We start from the raw sequence: 15726 nt of genomic DNA, 5'->3' as shown, positions 1-15726 counted from the left end.
AAATACCTCCAGGGATGGTGACTCCACCACTTCCCTGGGCAGCCTGTTCCAAGGCCTGACCATCTTTTTGAATAACTTTTTTTCTATTGAGATTGATAACTAGGCTTCTATTTATTGGTCACACTATAAGGGAGTAAAATCAGGGAATTACATCACTGCTTCAAACAGAAAAATGTGAAATCAGAGTTTTTATAATGCTAGTTGATCTGAAAGATATTTCAGGTAGTATTCTGAGAATTTTAGTATCTTTGTGTTCCCCTCCCACACTTACTTTTTTTTAAAACACTTCCCCTCTTAAAAGAAGTGTTTTAATCGGCGAGATATAGAAACATACTTTTTTTTTCTTCTGTTAACTAAATCTCACCCTTTTTGTTTCTAAACATTTTAAGGGAGGGATTTTCTCATGGAAGGCAACGTAGCTAGTAAGAAGGACTGTGGAAGGAAATTAAAATCAACAGGAAACAAGGGAATATCAGAAAACAGCAGCAAAAGAAGAAATGGTGTTTCCAGGTCTAAATAACCAAGCACAAATCAGAAAATCAAGAAATACCAATTTTCATGACAATTTTAGTTTACAAAGCTGGGATTATTTTGCTCAATCTGTCAATTATTCCCATATTTTGATTCCTATCAACATGTAGAAAGTTCTCCAGATGAATGCTGTAAGAATCTAATGGAGGTAATTGCCAAAAGACATATAAAAGCATGAATCTTGCCTATAATCAAAATTTGAAATGAAGAGCAAAGATATTTCCTAAAGGTACTGGTGGGTGGTAGTTTCTACGTGTATTGTTTCCACAGCAAGCAAATCTTACTTGAATTTTTGTGGATGAGCCTAGGACACAAGAGTACTACTAGCCAGAGAGTGTAATAGTTTTGTTTATAGCTGAAGTGTATCTTTCTTGGGATAATTTTGTTTTAAAGCATCCTTTCCCATAGTGAGCCTGCCTTATCTAGAAGGGAGGTAAAGTCTTCTTCTACTGCTCAAAATTTAAACTGATTTCCTAGAGAACTTTATAACAAACGTTGTTGAAGATTTCTGATATTCTACAGTGTTCACAACTAGGTTAGGTCTTGGGATTGTGAAGCTTCAGCTTTTTCTTGAAGAGTTATACAGTTAAAAATCTCCAGTTCACCTGAGATCAAGGGACTGTTTATTTTTCTATTAAGGCTTCATTATTAAAACCACTTTTCATAAGTGCCTAGCATGAGGTCCTAAAATGATTTTGAAAAAATCATATATAGTTCTTCAGACAAAAGGAGAAAATTTATTTTCTTTGTTTAAATGGCCCAAACACTATGTACTTGTGATATATTTTTGTAAGAAGAGTGGAAAAGCAGTTAAATAATTTTAGTAAAGCATTCTGAAGTACTAGAGGGATACATAAATGTTAAGTATTTTTATACAGCATTCAAGTGCTAAACTAGCCATGTGTAGATCATTGTGTAGGTTGTCCCGTTTTTCCAATCTGTTAAGTTACAAAGGAAAAATAATGTCAGCCGAGGTACTGGGGCAAAACAACACTGGACAGAACAGAAAAAATTGCAGTCAAACTTAGAGGTAGCAGTGGTGGCCTGTTTGGCAGTACACTGCAATTAGCATGTTTCATCTGAATACTTGTTCAAGAAGGAAATGTTTTAAGCTACTCAATAGGCATGTAGAAATAAAGTATCAATTTTCCTTTTGACTAAAAATGCATGAAAGCTAAGACCAATATTATGTAATGTCAACACAGACTCCTTCAGTTTCCTATTTAAGTTAGCTGGAGATTCTGATGGATGGATACTGGTTGCATTAAGAAACTTTTTAGAATTTGTAAACAGGATAAACTTCCCTTGTATCTATAGCTACTGTTGCACATTTATCTCCTTCCACTCTAAAATCTAGCTGCAAAGAGCTTATAGATAGCCATTGTCAAATTTTCACTAGTTCCTGACATCATCTATTGTGTCAGTCTTGAATAGCTCTTTTTTTGATTGCACCATGCAAGGGAGCTTTTGAAGCAGCAACAGAACCAAGCTTTGGTCCCAGCTGAATGTCTCCAGACTTCAAAAAGGTTAAGGTATTTTTTTTCTGAGTACCAGCTTTTCCTGTTTCAGTTGCTTATTGCCAAAATACTAGTGATACTGATCTTGCTATATTCCTTATCTGGTCAGGGATCAAGAAATATCACACATCTCACAAGAAAGAATGATGAGCTTTCAGACAGCAGATTAATGTAAGCAACAAAAAGTTGATTTTACTCAAAACTAAATTTGAGATTCACCCCTGTCTAGTGTACAGCAGTGACAGTAAGCAAATGATCCTTGTAATCATTGAGAAGAAGCTGGGCTTCAAAAACATGGGGCATAGAAACTGAGATAAATGGGGCATACAAGTTGTGATATATTTTCCAGGCTCTGAGCAATTTAGCACTAACATCTATAAAATGTTGTTCAATCTTCTAATTACTTTTTAAAGGATGACTGGAATCAGCTTAGCTTGTGTAGAAATGACGGCCAGAGGGAGATTTTTATGATTATTATTACACACGAATCTACAATGTTTTGTTCTTTCTGCTTTCTTATTTGATTCATTATCATTTGATTATTTCAGGAGCAGAGTTATATTAACTATCAGATATAATAATGTTTAATTATAAAATATAATTAGCCTTCTGCTAACTTGGAGATTGAAAAATGTATAACTTTTTTGCCTGTCATAATCACATATTTAAAAACAAAAGAGCCTTGCTCTCCTTCTCCAAAAAACAGCCTATTACTTGAGCACAGAAATGTAACTGTAGCAATATGAAGCCTGTGACAGGTTGTGTGATGCTTTATCTTGTACTGAAGTCACCTCAGATGGGGGAAAAACATACTGTCAAAGGAATTTTTATTCAAATTACTGTTGAATTTCATTACTTTGTGACCTTTAAATAGGTTTTCTTCCAATTAGGCTTTCATTCAATTACAGTATTACAGCTGCACGGTAAGGAATACTACCAGATCAATATTTTACTGTGTTATGATGGAGCTTGTGTTGCATGGGTCCAAACTGAGCATCCTGTGCAGCTGCTCAACTCTCCTGAATCACCTTTTCAGGCTAAACCACTTAAGTCCCACTAATTCCAGCCCAGCTATATAATTCCCAATAATTCCCACTCAGGTTGACAGTCTTTCCAAGAAAAAAATATTGAAAACAATTGGCTTGGGAAGTGTACAAAGCATATGTTTACAGTATTCTTGCCCGTTTACTCAAATGACATAGAAAGTTGAAATTGAACAAAAATTGCTTTAGCTATGCATGGTTAGAAGCCAAGTAGCCAGTTCATCAACTTACTGACTGGAGTATGCAAAATTAATTTCAATAATACCTTTAACACCAGGAGAACTCTGTGTCACTTGCACTTGCACTCATTTACTGCTGCAATTATATTGTTATTCTGCCCTATGCCAAGGAAGTTTATTTTAATAATTTGTGCAGGCTCCGTAATATGGATTTTATAGGTAAAGAATATTTGGACTGGATGATGGAGATGACAATGATTTTTATAACAAATGTAAATTCTGTTAGAGGTTGCTGGATCTAGTGGACTTCAGGACACAAGACATTTTTCCTCCCCAGTCTGCTCTCACTGACTTTGGTGGACTCTAAGACCCAGTGATGTTTCCTCAGTCCCATGGATGGGAAGCTGTTTCAGTTCTGTGTCCCCAGGTCCACCCAGTAACAATGTTGAGAAGCTACTCTCCATACGTGCACACTCACACACGCTTGCACACATGCATGCACATGCACACACCCACACACAGAGTACTTACAGCCAGACACACAGATCCACCCAGATGAAGATTTGTTCCAGTCCCACAGGAACACAAACATCGCTCATGTAAACATGCACAACACAGATGGCCCAAACCTGCTCTTCATCTTCAGCTGGTCAGGATTAGGAATAAATGGAATAAACAGAATATACACACATAAATGACACTAGTCTCTTCTGTAGCTAGTTCTGTAGACCTTGGTTTCCTCCAGTTGCTGGTCCACAGACCTTCATGCCCCTCATAATAATGGTCCCACTCTAGCAGCTGGCATGCAGATCACTTTTTGCACAAGGGATATTGAGACAAGTTCATATTCACAAAGATTTATTAGAAGAATTGGTATAGCTGGTGGCATACACCAACTCTAATAGTGAAAGTTAGGTTTCTGGAAGAACAAAATAAAGATGAGAGAAGAGAGGGAGGCAGAAAGACAGAAGGAAAGAGGGAAAGGGAAAATTCTCCAAGTGGCTAGACAGGAGTCCCAGCCGTGTCTTCCTCTGGGGCGGTCCTCTACAGTGTATCAAGTGGTGGTGGTGAAGATGATGATCATCACTTTTTCCATGGTTTTTAATAGTACTATACAGTTTTCATTGGAACCTGCTCAAATCCCCTATTGGTTGGTCCTGCCTCTGGCACTTGTTAGCACCATGCTAATTGGTGTTGCACATCGATTGGCAGTTAAGTGTCTGCACATATGTATTATTGGATACTATTTATCAACCATTTAAATTACTATTATCTACTTTGTTGTGCATTAAGCTTGATTTTCTCTACTGTAAAACTAAATTTGGCAGAACAAGAAACGAAGGAAAGGTGGAAAGAGATGTGATTCTGATGCCAGTGGTAGTCATGAAACCATGAGAACCTACCATAACCACAATTTCAGGGTTTTACAGGTGCAAGGCCCTGAGACCAACAGCCCCAGAATAACAGCAAGGGAATGCAAGGGAAAACTTCTACAGCAGCTTAGATGAAAGGTTACAGAGCTACAAATAACATGCCCTTAATACTACTGAGGCTAAGGCACTAAGGCATCTCAGCTACTATGAGTTGGGACTCTGCTGGCACAAACACACATACACAATATATGTCTCTCCGGTGGCTGGTTTTAGACACTCGATCCAGCAGCTGGCAACCAGACCCAGATATAAAAAAAAAGAGCCAGAGCAAACAGACCCCAAACTAACCTGAAATTCTCTAGCAGATCATTAAACACACACTTACATGGAGCAGAGAGCACACTCATATGGAAAATCATTAGTAATAGAGTTTAATAAGAAGATAGGACAGATTGGGGTGATCAGGCCCAAAGATCAGTCAGTCAAGCATACTGACCAGCACCCTGTTTACACACCACTGGCCCTTTTTATCCCCTTTTCCGTCTGTTTTCCCACACTTGTTCCTCCCTGATCCACCTTGACCCACCCCCTGCCCTGCCGCACCCTCAGTCCTTCCCCTAAACATCCTGTAAATCTTATACAATCCTAAAATTCTCTTCCTTCTGGTTCTCATGCACATTAGGGAATAATCTGGCTTTGGTTTGCATGGCCTTCTGACTTCAAGTTTCTCTCATTGACATATCTTGGTGGATTTTACACCAGGGACAATTGGTCTCCTTTGATGACCATATTTCAGTAGCTGGTTCAGCCTTCTCCGTTTCACTGATTCCTGCACCTATCATTTTTTTTCCTGGTTCTCACCAGGCTCTGGTGAGTTTGATGTAGTTACCTTTTAGTCAGATAACCTACCAATGTCTAATGAAGATTTGATCAAAAGTTAGTCACAAAATTTCATACGCATGATAATAAATTATTTGTGTGGAAACACTATAATCTGTGGAATAAAAGGAAAAAAAAAGGTCTATTTGGAAGTAAATATCTCTTGCAGAGAACACCAAGTTTGTGGAAGTGCTAATGCTTATATATTCTTTATATTCAGGAGCAGCCTCACTGCAAAAACTTGCTGACTGTACGAATTACTGATCTACCAGATGTGATAGTCCAGCTTGGTGAAACTATTGTTGGAAACTTGAGCACTAAAGCAGACTTGAAAGCAACCCATATGGAGGCTGAATGGGCCCTGGCTCTTTGTTGTTAGACCGGATGCTTCCTTGTATGGCATCTCTTGTTCACCCTTTCACCCACATCGTACGATCCATACTGGAAAGAAAACCACTCAGAATCCTCCTTAAAAGTTCATCTTGTGCATCATTTCAGTGTCACTACCAGTGACGGCCTGTTTAATGCACTGCTGTGGTCCCATCACTTTCCTATACTGTTTTTCTAATAACATTGTATAAGTAGCAACAGAAGGCAGAAAATGTCCTAGAAAATTGACAGGTATGTCATTTGTGCAGAACTAAAAGGTAGAAAAACATTTGTGGGCTTCAGCAAGTACTAAGCCTGACAAATTCTATGGTAAATATAAATTCAAAGCATTAAAAGTGATAATATTACCTAAAAAATCCCTAGATTTTAAAAGCAGAATTTGATTTTACTTCTGTTTTCACAAAATTTAAGATTAATATTATCAGCTTTCTTCTCTGAAAACTTTTTTCTTTTGAGAATAAATGAAGAAGCAAACAAATGAAATATGAGCTTTTCACATAATAATTTGAAAACCTCAGTTAAAGTGTTAGAACAGATATTAATGTATTTCCAATTGACTCATAGTGATTTGGAATATCGTGGAGAAATAACTTAAATATTTAATGTCATCCCTTTCACAAACAGTCTGTTTCAGGGACACTTGAAATAGGCAGGTAACACATGAACAACACTGCTTTTGGATTTGTAGATCAGGTCTTCAGAAATCAATAGTGTGGGTCCACCCAATTCTGAAGAAGTTGTAATTTCCAATTCTTTGCTTTTTTTGCCTAGGAACACCATTCATAACAAAGTATATTTTCTTCACCTGCACTTATAAATATGATTTAAGCTCCAGTGAAAACCTACATGATCAAACTTAAACACAGTGTGTGAAAGCTCCACAACTTACAGTATACCACTGTGAAGTTGTGTACAGGAAGAATCCTCTGGCTAGACAAAGGCAAACTCCTGAGACCTGCTAGTAATGGAGGATGTTCTAACTCTGAGAAATAGTCTGAGAAAATGTTTTACACCTAAAACTTTATTTGGCTAATTTTACTAAGGTGGGGTTTAGCTTTTTGCCTTTTTTTTTTTTAATTGCTGCTGCTTTGAAGGTCATGATACTTAATAGCCTAAAATTCATCAAAGTTCTACTCTAGATCAAGAGTGTGGAAGTTACTAATGATAAAGATACGTGTGTGTATATATATATACACACACATAATTTTTAAAATGTATATATATATAGACAGTTCAGTGATTACTTTCCAATGCAATAATTAGCCAATTTGTAAGAGATTGTGCTTCCAAAACAATTTCAACCACTCTGGAGAGCTGAATAAATTAAACTAGATCTTCTAGTATTCAGTGACTGCATCATAGTACAGAAATAGCTTTCAAAGAGTCTCCAACTTGTAGTCTTATGTTCCATGAAATGTAGCCAAAGTTGTATCCCTTAACATAGCAAGGTTTAGGAACATTACTGGTGGTAACATTAAGGTTAAACATGTTAAACCAGAATGCTACATTCTGGACACCTACATCTTATCATGCAGTTTATATAACTACTGTCTACCCAGTCTGAATTTGAACACAATGCACTTCTTAGATACCTGACTCATTATATTCATCACTGCAAACTGTATGGGAAGTTCATCTGCATCCCATCACAAAAGATATAAAGACGGAAATAAGCAACTAATACAGAGGAAGGAGTTAGAATTTGGAATGAAGATGAATAAATCTTTTCATCCAATCAACAAATGTATTTCTTATTTGTACTCAGAAAAGAGAGGAAGATCACGTGCTGTTTCAGATACCTTTGTCATTGAGTTGATCAACATAGTTTATTACTTTAAACAATTTTTATGTCTATCCATAATCATAAAGATATCTTTATATATTCAATTTATGAAAGTCTGGATTCTTTTCTAAACTCCATGTTGTTTCCATGTGCAGTCAAATGGAGGATAAATGTTTCTATAGCCAAGCCATGAGATTGTTAAATATTGTGTCTTATCTTTATTCTTTTCTGAAACAGTGACGAAATTGTTCAGTTACTTATTCAAAACAGTTACATGTTTAATTAAATCTTCTCCCTCAGTTGTCAAGCCCTGGTTCTAGTCTTAGAGATATCTTGCAAAGAACCATTAAAACCAATCCATAATATGAGAGAGTTTAACTGTGCTCGAGCAACAGATTTCAGTAATGAAAGTAATACTGCAGATGTTCAGTCATTGAGTACTTAGATGATTCATTTCATCTGACAGTTAAGAGGGGACTCTTAAATATTCAACCAGTATTACATTTTGCTCCTTTCTGAAATAGTTCATTAACTCACAAACATATAATAAGGGCTACAAGAGTTCTTTCTGATGTACTGGATTTAGTCTATTCATTCTGGCCTATTATTGGATATAACAAGAACAACTGAGTAAGAGGTTTGGATAAAGAACATCACAAAGTAATTTTTGGTAGATTTTATTTTTTAAAATCTCATCTCAAACATCCCAACAAAATCTATGACATTGACAATGTCTTTTCTGTGTCTGCTCAGCTGGAATCAAATGACAGAAATCTCAAAAGCTTACAAAAAATATGTTCTAATAAGGCTTTCAACCTTGTAGTTCAGAGCTAAGTTTGGCTAAGCCTCCAGTGAAGCACAAAGTGTAGACCTTTTAATGTTTATAATTTTAGGTTTTAATTTTAATCTATCCAACTACTTACAAGCTGTGTCCCCTCTTTGAATTTGTCATCCCAAGTGGACAATGCCATAATTCTATCCCTATTTAAAACCATCTTATGTAGTAAACCTCTCTCAGTAGGCCATGCATTTCTCCATTAGCTATTAATTTGAGTGTGCTTACAAATTGATACTGAGATAAACTGGCAATGGCAGGTATTCCTGTTTTTTGACAGATATGTGAGGATCAGGCTTACTCACTGCACAGGTTAGATAATCATTATATTTTATCATTTGGTAGTCTGGTCTGCAGACATTCAACACTTTATTTTTCATCAGGTTAGTCTACAAACTGTGTCTTTTCCGCACCTAATTGATACATGTTTGTATACTTCCACACCAAAACCAAATGAACTTGCAAATGTGCCTTGTCTCCCACCCGACATTAATTCTAAAGGACTTCAAAGATTCGGAGTGGATTTGTATAAATCAGATATTGGCAAATGTTCATTCATTTAGAAGATTTATTCCCTCAGCTGGCCTGCTAGTTGGATTCAGCTTTAACCTCATTGGTGTCTTGTATAAGGAAATCTGGTTGGTGACGTAAAGCACGCAGAGAGCAGTGACAACCCAGGCTGAAGGGAGCAGGGCTGCTCCCACAGGACTCTGCACTGCGCTTGGCATGGAAACAAAAGGGAATTACAAAAGTTCAGTGCTTTTCTGCATGGTTAACTATACATGCTCTATGAATCTTTAGGGAAGTTCTTGATAGTCTTAAAACACATTAGTGGCTCTTAAACATCCTAAAAAATGTTACCTTTTGAATCCCAGGAGACTACTAGGGCTCTACGGTAGTTCAACTATCAGTTCTCTGCTGCTGAACTCTGTTGAGACTCAAGTTTTTCCAAGACTGTGCACATGTATGTTGTTTAACACTCGATTGGGGGGAGGGGTGGAGGCACAAATATGCCTGTGAATCTGTGAAGTGCTAGCTCTAGGGTTTTGTTTTGTTTTTCATTTTCAGACACTCAGTCTTATGCAACTCCTCTGCTTTGTTAAAACTGCCATGCCACTGCATTGATATTTAACTTTTAATGGTGGAAGCCGAAGTGTGGTCTCATGAATTATACCCCATCCAGAGTAAAATTGAAAACTTGTCATACTTGTGAAAGTGTCACAGTAAAAAAACTCCAGAACAGATCACTGGCAAGATAAGTGCATATAATTAGAGAAACTATATTTTAAGGATCATATTTATGTTTAGATATTAAATTTCAGTGGCAGCAGATTTGTGTTTTTGAGTTGTACCTTTTAACATTGAGCTTACTAGATATCTCAGACAATATCAAGTTTCAGATTTTATTGCAGAGTAAATAATGGTGATGATGCTGGTAGCAACAGCACTGACCAAAACCTAGAATTTAAATTTCTAGTCTGTAGGAAAATATGCTAGTACAAAATTCCCTTTATATAGAGTGAGACAAAATGGTCAGCATTTTAGGACTGAAATTACATTTCTGAGTTTCAAAATGTTTTGAAAAAACACCATGGTCAAGCTCAAAATAAGTTAACATTATAAAAGCTGCAACCACAACAATAGGAAACTTGTCTGCCAAAAAATATTTTGGCAATCCATATATTCTCATTACCTATTTCAGTTTTGTTAAAGTAATGTTTTCAGGAAATCATAGTTTTATCACTCCTGTCTTAGCCGGTCTTAAGGACCAATTCCTTATCAGGATTTCCATGCCAATCAACTACCCTCCTGTTGCTAATAGTGTTTTTATTATAATACTGAGCATGCTTTGAAAACCTTGGATGAGGTGTGTTATTGAAATAATGTGATTTCACCATTAATGGTGCATTAAATGACAATGTATGCATAGCCCCTGCCGGAGTGTCTCTTTATGTAAAAAGCTCAAACGTGATTTAGTGTGTAAAGAAGTAATGTTACATTATATTCAACAAGGCATACACCATGTTATATTTTCTACCGATAGCAGAGTGCATAAAAATGAAAGACGACACATTAACTCATAATTGCAATGGGACTCACATACCTTGAGTACATACTTGAGAGCACTTTTATAACTGTCTTAACTTTCTGTGTATTGTACTTTTAAGTCTCTTATGAATCTGCACAGATGAGAATTGTTTTGAGTTCACTGCAGATTGTTACAGAGGAGAAAGCTTTTTTGTGTGCAGTTTTATAGAGATGCTGTTTTTGTTCTCGAACTACTGGTAGCTTTCCTAACCTAAAAACACTGAGATTGGATGTATAGCATATTTGCACTTGGAGGGAAAACGTAAAATCTATGTCATAGGACTCCTTTATACAGAATGTGTGGAAACACATGTAGCCAATCCACAAGTGCAAATAAATGCTACTCTGGCTGGTCTACAAAGTATAGCAGTTGTTGCAAGCCATAACTACAATCTTGGATTTGTGGCTGATGAATAATCTCTCTAAAAACTATTCAACAACTATAGTGAATAAGAGTTTGCCAACACAGGCTCTGTGGAGCCACTTTAAAAAGTCTTAAATGAGTGGCTCCACTGAATGCGTTAAGAAATTACTAAACTGTACTTGACATTCTCGCAATACTGTGAGCTATACATGTTTTGGTACTTCTGATTCATGATGGAAAATATTTTTATTTCAGCTTTTCTGTTCTGCTCACAAATTACATAAAACTAATATCCTGTATAGTTCCTTTCAAATTCAGTGGCCTTTGGATCTGGCTTGCTTGTTTTAGCAAGTATTTTATTAAAATTTTCCTTTCTTTTTTTGGATCTGTGAGGGCCATGGTTTTGTTCTGGTTCTCTTGATTTTCTATCAAAAACATACAAGGTAGTTCAGGCTCTGTTGTGCCTTTCCAGTAACAGATTGAGGGGAAAAAAATGTTGTAAGGTATTTTCTGTTCTATTCATCCCATTGATGAACAATAATTTAGTCTCCAGCTGTACCCAGTAAAAAAATTGTATTAAAAGTATATATAGTGCCCGCTTCTTTGGAGACTGCTAAATGATTTTAAAATAATGTAGTATTATTAAACTGGCATATACTCAAGAAGGTGTAGTCCACAGAAGTGGAGAACAACATTACACACAGCTGTGGTGGTTTGTGTTCTGACTTTCACCATCTGTAGAATGGTGCTTCATATTTAAAATCTTTTTTATGGCAATGGAAATAAAATTCACTTATATGTTTATATTCTTCTGCTCGACTGAGAAATATTGTGTTTTTTCTTTAAAAACACCCAAACCAAACCAAACCAAAAACCCCACAAAACCTGATGAATTCTGAAGTCTTTTTTTATTGAAGATCTAGCAATGGGGATAATAACAACTTAGCAACCAGGTGTTGACCAGCATAACAGTAGAGGAATTAGTCAGGAATGAACTAACTATGTTATACGTTGTGGTATAAAATGAAGAACTATTGCATTCAAAATAAAATAAGTGGTGAAGAGAAAGATATATTTGCACAATCACCTGAAAAATGTTAACAGATTCAAATATCTAATTTTCTGGAACTCTTAAATTTGTGTTAAGAGTTTTGCATATGCAGTATACTTGGTGAAATGTTACTGCAGTGTAAATACCAGTCTCATTTTCTCAGCTGTGGCCATTTCTAAAGCAATTTTTAATTCTGATGCCTAATTGTGAGATGGATTCTTCTGAAATTAGTTGATGGTGCAGGCATTTGAAAAACTGGCTGCAAAGGCATAAATTAATACGTTATCACTTAAATTAGAGCTGCTTTAAATTACTATGATTTACCAGTTCCACAGCTAATATTTTAGCTCTTCTGGCAGTTGTGTGAAAGTGGACATGCTCCAATGTTCAAAAACCTTCATCAGTGTCAATGGGTTAGTTAAAGCAATGCCGGCACAGTTACAGTCACAGCAGATCCACTGCACAATAACAGATTGAATCCCAACAGATTTTTTAGGAGATTAACTATTTTATTTAAATGCTTCATTGACTATAATGTAAGTTGCTTCATGGTGACAGCTTGAGGTTCTGAAAGAAAACTTTTTTTGGCCTCACAGTTGGCTTGAGGCAATTGGAAGTTAAATATCTCAGTGTTTAGCAGAAATTCCTCCCTTTGTCTAAACTGCCCCCATTTCACCGTTTTTCTTTAGGAGAAGATACTACTTTTGAAGCAGCTACCCCCTCTTGCATACAAATGAACAGCTGTCACGGGGAATAGCTAAAACCAGTTGTAATGGAAGGAAACATCCTGCTAAACCTTGTGACTTCTAGATGAAATACCTCATTTTACGACATTTACCATGTTTACTAAGTTAGCCCAACTTCTAGATAGAATCTAGAGTTTCAGTGTTGAAATCCTCAAATCCCAAAAAGAGAAGTATATATGAAAAAAATCTACCAACTGCAAAGAAATTATCTGTGTTGGATTGAGAAAGTCAGGAATACATTTTATTTAAGTATGACTTTAAAAGGATGTTTCAAAAAAGCTAGGCTACATATCTTGTCACTGAAATTAATATTCCCATAGTATTTTGGTTCAAGTGCTGTCTTAAAAGAAAGAGCTTTTCAGCATTCTTAACACATTTTCTTCTGAGCTCTCAAATTAAAAGATGATGAGTTTTAGACTGCTATGCTGTTTGCCAATACCCATTTTTCCCATTCAGATCTCTACTTGGTAAAGAATTTCCCCAAAACCTATAGAAAACATTAGTTCTAACAACTGGTTTGCTTCTACAAGAAATACTTGTTATTGCCTTTGTTGTTTGCATTGGGGGTCTGGGGGGTGTTTAGAAAAAAACCCACAAACTACACATACCTTGTTGGAGAGAATTGATTTCTGACAAGAGGGTTTTATTTTGTTCTTTTGTTTTGATGTTGGTTTTTTTTTGTTGCTGTTGGTTTTTTTAAGCTGATGCCCTGCATTTTGGAGAAAAAGTCACTCAATATCAAGTTTACTTGGGGTAAGTTTCCATTAAGGTCATTGCTTTAGTACAGTAATTCATAGAAATATTGTTTTATATAACAGTACATATAACATCTTGGTCCTCATTTTCCCCATCAGCCTATCATACCCTTAGGGAAGGAAAAATAACTCCTACATATATCACTTTGAAATGAATTAAAGATACAAAATTTCAGAAGATTTGGAGTCCTGAACCAGAAAAATATTCTACAGTTTTGGTGCTCCTCTAAATGAATCCTTCACTCTCAAATAGATTTGAATGAGATGCAGACATTGGGATAGTAGCAGTGTTGAAGTACACATCTGGAGTGCTAAATGAATAACAAAGGAAGTATACAAGCTAATTTAAGTTTGCACTGCTTTTTTATTTCTTTTCTTTTAGTTTTTATGGTTTTTAAACAAAACTTCTTAAATCTAGGGCACAGTGTTGATTTTTCTAGAAGGGGTGCATGTACAGAGAGACCTTTGTGAATTGTCTTCCAATATTAAATTATTTTTAATCTAGACAATTGGATGATTAAAACCATCTCAATATACATAATCTGTCTAGGTTATACTTACCTGAACCTATGCGAAGAATGAGATGATAGTGGAATATTGAACCAAATAGACCTGGAGCATAGAAACACCTTATTCCTGGTAACCTAAAGTAAAAATGGGACCAGTTTGCCTTTGATATGTTGTTTTTTCTTCTGCTATATCTGAATATCTGTGAACAGCTTTTTTGTCATTTAAAGGAATTGTTTAGAGAGAGGAATCAGCTGAATATTTTTTGTTGACAGTATGCAGGAGGCAGCTAGAGATGCTGTTCTGCATTTAACAACATCTTGCATACAGCTGTGAATAATTGTACCCATGCCAAGCAGGCTGTGGAGTTACAATTTGAGGAGGAAAATATTAGCCAGCTTATATTTAGAACCATAAATCTTGAAAATAGTGACAGGAATAATGCAAAAGGCTTTTCTGGGTTTTTACATGATGGACTTGGTCTTTCTCTTTTACCCGTCTTGGTCCCAGAAGCTGGAAAAAAAAATCATAAAAGTAATACTGCATTTTCTGGAAAAAAAAAAAAGAGAATGCTTTCCCTAATACATTAACTCCCTTCCCTCCCTACACCATCTGTTTTAACTGCCACAATGCAGTCAGTGAGCATTTGCATGAGACTGAAACTGTCCCCTGTTGTTAAGAGGGTGGAATACCCATTATTCATGCAGAATGCAAATTTGTTATCAACCGTAAATTGAATGCCTTCAATTCACGCAGAAAATATAACCATTTCCACTTTAGGTGTTCTGTCTGCCTCTTACATATATACCAGTCATATGCAGAACTTGTATAAATTTTCTTCTTACAGTAGAAATGTTAGTGTTTACTCACATAGAACCAGTCTTTCACCCATCTGTTATGAAGGATCCCTAATATACTACCCCTGCTATTACAAAATCAGTCCAGTTACTTTTTCCAGAGGTTTGAGATACATGACCATATACTTGCACACCAGTATGTATGGATGAAACAGCTATTTTTTTTTCAAAAGTAACTAGTTTGAAAAGACTACCAAACTCTTTTAGCAGAAACACTGCAACATACTACTTGAATGGCCTCCATCACTTTCAATGATGAACATTTTGTTTCATCTTACGCGACCATTTTGTATCAATACAAAATTATTAGTAATAATAAAAAACATAAACATAACTTCAAGAAACAGAAACATTTCAGAAGATACTAGCTTGAAAAGACGCTTGTCAAGGTTTAAGTTCTTGGTGCTGTAAACAGACTATTGCTGACAAATATAGTTATTACATATGTTAAAAAAACTGTTTTATAACATACCTTGGCATAAAAAAGCCTTTTTAATTGATGCAAGACGAGTCTGCCCATAAGTCAGTTAAATTTCAGGGATTCCGGAGAGAAAAAAAAATCGCAAAAATTGCCTCCAAGAGCCACTTTTCTTTTTCCTCAGGATTTCGAACACAAACATATCCAGTGGAAGTTAAGATATACATTGTGCTGATGTTTCTTGCTAGAGAACCTCAGAAAAGGTCAAGACAGATTTGGAAAACTCAAACAAATACAAACCTAATTAGAGTTGGATGAGGTTGCTTCTGACTTCACTTGTAAGAAATTTCTGCTTAAGTCCTTGGCATCTTCTTCATTTATTAAAAAGGAAAAGGAGAAAGAAAAGTAAT

This window comes from Calonectris borealis, chromosome 5, assembly GCF_964195595.1.
Source record: "Calonectris borealis chromosome 5, bCalBor7.hap1.2, whole genome shotgun sequence".
Lineage (NCBI taxonomy): Eukaryota > Metazoa > Chordata > Aves > Procellariiformes > Procellariidae > Calonectris > Calonectris borealis.
The sequence above is the reverse complement of the archived record's forward strand: the minus strand, read 5'-3'. Positions refer to the sequence as shown.